The sequence below is a fragment of the Halyomorpha halys genome, unplaced genomic scaffold, assembly GCF_000696795.3.
Source record: "Halyomorpha halys isolate HHAL.00 unplaced genomic scaffold, Hhal_1.1 Scaffold170.1, whole genome shotgun sequence".
NCBI lineage: Eukaryota > Metazoa > Arthropoda > Insecta > Hemiptera > Pentatomidae > Halyomorpha > Halyomorpha halys.
This window is the reverse complement of record NW_027107231.1, coordinates 1835284-1840750: the sequence shown is the minus strand read 5'-3', so window position 1 is coordinate 1840750 and position 5467 is coordinate 1835284. Positions and strand designations below refer to the sequence as shown.

At 28.6% G+C, this 5467-nt stretch overlaps 1 long non-coding RNA gene across 1 annotated transcript; it reads left to right on the top strand.

Moving 5' to 3' along the window:
* Positions 1–2046: 2046 nt before the first annotated feature.
* Positions 2047–2683, top strand: LOC136795335 (uncharacterized). The gene is made up of 3 exons (XR_010842930.1): positions 2047–2166; positions 2258–2466; positions 2613–2683. It is a non-coding gene; the product is annotated as an uncharacterized lncRNA (long non-coding RNA).
* The last annotated feature ends 2784 nt before the right edge of the window (positions 2684–5467 follow it).

The window sequence follows — 5467 nt, the reverse complement described above, 5'->3', positions numbered from 1 at the left end:
ATGTACTGATTTTTGTTATTATTATTATTATTGTTTTATTTGTCTGTTTTATTTATTACAAATTACTACTACTTGAACTTAACCAATGCCTGGGCAGAGTTAATGAATAATTAGCTGCAATAAAACTACAAGCTAAAATTTTCATGGAAAAAATGTTTATTTATTGATAAACCTTTACCTGAATTTTATTAATTCATTAATTTTAATTCCCGTATAATTTAATCTCAATGCCCTCCCAGCAGTAAAAGCTAAAGCATAAGGAAGAAGCAGAAAAAATAACTGAAGACATAGCTTTGTAGCAATTAAAGCAAAGATAAAAAAAAAAAAAAAAAAAAGGAAGAGCCTGGATAGGTAAAAAAATAGAATAAAAAATTGAAAAAGGTGAACTTAAAGAAAAATACTGGTTATGCAGAACCATATACAAACAGGAATGCTAAGGAGAGAATTAGCGATATTAGGTCTTCATCAGATAATGATGAATGGGTGCCATTATAGGTTCAATGACATTAACAATTATGCCCACCCCCGATTAATGGAAAAGGTGACAACTTAAATTTTCCGATAATATGTGTTGGGAAATTTCAATTTTCAATTCAGGAAATTTCAATATATCACCTGGATATACAAATGTTCATTCAGGCTTATCAACATTTGAACCGAAGAACATACACTGATTCAATATATCAAAGATGTATTGGATGAGTCTCTTACACTAGACAATCTACCTATTATTATCAACACTGATAACATAAAATATAGCTATTGCCTTCCTTACATAATTCAACTTCCCTTAGAATGAAGGTTTCCTGATTGGTTCTTTTTCCATGTTAAAAGAAATGAGTGTGCCAAATATAGGAACATAGTTGTGAAATAAGATCTGTCATTCTGCTCGGGGTTTGCAGCCATCTCAAAATAACCTAGAGTTACACTTTTGACTTGAGGTTGTTGAGGTGACGTCTTGAGAGTATCAAACACCATAGCCTCAAGCATTTTTTTCCTTCAGATTTTTTGTAAAAATACCATATTTTTATTTTTAACAATTTTATTTATTCTGGTGTTGTGAAGGCTTTAACTGAATATAAACTAAAACTGTTAAAAATTATTACCAAAAATGCAAATAATGATTTAATTTTAGAAATATTAAATATAACTAAATAAAACTACTAGAGAAAATTAAAATACGCTAATGATAAGTTAATAATAATTCATAAAAACTAATTTTATGACTTTAAAAATTAATAAAAGAATCATGAATTACAACTAATAATAGAATAACTAATACTTTACTTGTAAAGAACAAATTTTAAGTCTTGATGGTCTAATATATTGTATAAAAAAATGGATAGTTTTTCAAGACTATAAGAATGATTAAACTACGCTACCTAATGTATGGCTCTTCTAATTGATTTAACACCTTTAATGATACATTATTGTCAAGCAGTGGTGGCTTGGGACAGCTATCTTCAAGGGAGGTCACTTTTCTAGCTTATCTTTGGGTTGTGGAGAGCTCCCATCCCTCTCTTTCACCCCGGATTGTCCCAAATCTTGTTTAGTACTCTCCTAGCTTCCACCAACTATGGTTGTTCTGCTTCCTTTAAGGATTTTTTAAAAACAATTCAAACACAAAAATGAAATAAAATTTTAAGAGGTGTTTACTGGATAAGTTTAGTTAGGTTCTTAAAAATTTCAAAGGAGGTTTATAACAACCTTCAAAATTCAGTCTGAAAAATCCCATAGAATATGGAAACACATAAAAGAGGGTTAAGTGATGTACTTTTGACCTGGTCAGAGGGACAATGTCATGTAGTAATCAAAAGTATACCATCAGGAAAACTTATATTTCCTTCCATGATACAGTTTTTAGGTTAATCCAGTAATCTTAAAAGTCTTAACAGTTCATCTTTAGGTGTTTATGTACTATTCACATGTACTAAAATAAAAATTAAAAGAAAGCAAAAAATGTTATTAAATAAAACTCAACTCGAAAAATACTTACTTCTAGGAATGAAAATAGATAAATATTTTTTATTTGTTTGCAGTTAAAGATTCAACTGTTTTAGATGGCTCCAAGGTGAATTTTGTAGTAATACTGTATAATGAACAGAGAAGCTTTTAAATAATTCTAGTATGAGCAAAAAAGTGCTTGATAATCGGGGTGGCCTAAAGGTACAATTGATCAATGATATAATACCTTCCCCTACTAATTACTTAGTAATCACTAAGGTGATATTTAAATAAAGATATTTTAATTTTTTAGGTAGATCATTACTTTTCATGTATGATTACTCTGGAACATATCTTATTAATTTAAAGATTCAATTCCCACTGGCTCAAATCTGCAATCAGATGAATTAAGTCCAGATTTGGATTTTGTTATGGATGAGCAAGATTTTGAATTCTATGACTTTTGTTCAGATACTGACGATCTGAGTGAAACAAATAAAAAGGAGAAGAAATGCAAAAATGGTAACTTTTTAAAGTTTATTGTTTTGAGTTTTGGCACCTTTAATTATTATATGCAACTATTAAATTGTTAATTAAATTAAAAACAACTGAATGATTATAAACATAAGAATAATTATTTTTCTAATTTATTTTAATTATATTGGAAGAAAAAAAGAAGAAAGTTATTTTCTTGGAAAAAGAACGGGTTCTTCTGAAGCAGTGCTTTTTGGCCTCAAAGGTATTAAATTCCATGAAACAAACTAATAAAGTTTTTAATCTGGGGAAAGCAAAGGCTTGAATTACAAGGAGTTTTATTTAGCAAGCAATAAACACTCCAATAAGTATGCTATTTTCTTTAAACAACTAGAAGAGTTCTATATTAACTGGTTATTTTTGTTTGTGTGGACAGACAGAGAAATTAATTATATTAATCAGCTGAAAAAGCTGTGGGAAAACATGAAATTCCGGAGGAATATGGAATTAGCAAATGCCAAAAGCAATTCAATCGGAACAGAAGGACTCATAGCTTACATGTTGAAGATCCAGAGCTGAACAACCTGAGAGAGATGGATATAGATTTCAAAAAGGAATCAGACCTTTGATATTGGTAACAATAGGGAGCTGTTGTTTCTCCCCAAGGATCACTGACCTCAATTTTAGGTAAATTATTCTTTGCTTATTACTTTTATTTAAATGATATTTATTTATTGTACAGTTCTTACTCAGTTTTTCAGTATCAAAGAGTAATTTTAAAAAAGAGAAAAAAGAATTTTATCTGAATAGAGATATTAGGTGAAAGATTTTCTGTTTTAGTACTTACTTAAATGAATATAAATCTATATAACACACGTATACCTTAAAAGTTTACTACTCAAGCTATTTGGAAAAATTGATATTAATTTTTGCAACTGAATATATTTATTTTTGTAGCAGTATAAATAAATACTTAAGTGGAGGAAGTATTACAAAAGACAGAAGGCTTAAAGGGAAAACCTAATGTCTCTATAAGTAGGTATAAGTTTTTTCTGCTGATGAACTGGCTTGTTTCAAATGCTTTCTCTAATAAAACTGTCATAAAAAATATTGATTTTTTAAAAAATTAGCTGCCAGGTATTTGTTTTAGTGGTAATGTATATTTTCCAAAAGTTAAAAAGAAAACCAAAGATTCCATTAGAGAAGAAGCAGAGCTTGGAGTAGTCAGAATATTCAACTAAATCATTCATGACAAGGAACTTCATGCAATTTGAGTCAATTAGGCGAGAGTTAAATTAGATTGGAAGTTTTTAAGTTAAAAAAGTATATGTTTCTCAAAGATTTAAATATAAATATTATATTTTAATAAATAATGGATTAAATAATACTTTTTTATTGATGTATTACATACAAATAAACTAAAATATGAAATGTTATTATAATTGAAGTATTTCTCAATGAAAACAACCTTCATTATTGCTCTTATAATTCTATATTTCGGTATGTATGAACAAACATATGAAATATTACTTTCAATAAAGTGTCTCTCAATATCCCATATTATTGCCATTTCAGTTCCCATAAGAGGAAAAGTTGGTATTTCAACAATATGATGCCCATTATTGCTTTCTAGATCAGCTAAGGTATCATGCCATTGATACCAATGTTAAAGCGTAGGGTGCATGAATATATTATATGAATAACATTTCTAAGTTTTGATTTCCATTGTGTAGAAAGGGAAATGTCCTGGCAATTTTTCTCTTAACTAAGCTTTTACTAACATAAATTATGTTTATAAATATTCAATAAAAAAACACTCAAATTTTTTCACTTGGAAGTGAGTTCAAACTTGAATTGTTAAAAGAAAAAATATTTGGACATAATCTATGAATTCAGTTATGAATTTTCTACCATTGATACAATAATGCATTGTTATTGATAAATAATTGTCCAAATACTTGCTGATGCAGTATATGGTTTACCTAGCTTTTTTTTCTGATCTTTCAATCTTTAAAAAAGTTCAGAGCTCTTGGTTTTATGGCTGAAAAATTAAATTAATTTCACAAATGCATATTTCCTTTGATGGTGAAAAACTTTTTTTGGGCCTAGTGAGCTCACAAATGATGTATGTTAGAAAAACAATAACTAATTGGGTAAATGATCAGTTATAGAACTTTTAACACATACATTTTCTTTACATCACTTACTAACCAGCTTATAAAATTTTAGACCTTCAATATTCACAAAGTAATTAGTTTTCTTGAAGGTGAAGTTTTATATTTTTACATTTTTATGAATGAAAAATGATTGTTCAGTTTCATAGGTTATGGACAACTTGCAGGCTAGTTAAGGAGACCTAATTAAAGTTGTTATTAGTTTTGCATCTACTTCTTCAAAATCACGGATAAAGTAAATAAATTTTCAAGGACGTATAATGTTCCTGTTGTATAGTTAAGGTAAAAGTTAGAATTATATTTCAACTGAAAAACCGCGTTTGCTTTTGAAAAACATTCTCTTCTCCAAAAAAAATAGTAATTTAGATGGGAGTGCACTGAAACAAAATTACAAAACTGGAAGCTTTTAATAGATAAACTTTTATAAGAAATGCACAAGAAAAAAAAATGAAATCTATTCACTGTTAATGGGTTTCTGGGCATTAATAAAAAATGCACTGCACTATACTAGTTCTGGATACCCTATTCCTGTAACATAACGATTTCTTGTAACATTTTGGATGAGGTATACCTCCATACACGGCTTGTTATATACCAAAACTTGTTCAATTTGGTCCTTTAAACTTCACTAAATTATCTATTTAAGCCGATCGTTATACAACAAAAATTACTGGCAATAAAACCAACAATATTCGGCAGCCATTTTGAAAAATTTGGAATATTAGTTGGACATACCTCTGTGAAGTTGGCCCCCCATCCTTGAAAAATTTAAATTTTTTTTTGAGTTCTAGTAGTATTCATAAGAGTTCTAGAGTTCTCGATTATTTATAGGAATAGTTCTGATGTTTAAAACACCAATAATACCGGTCAAATGC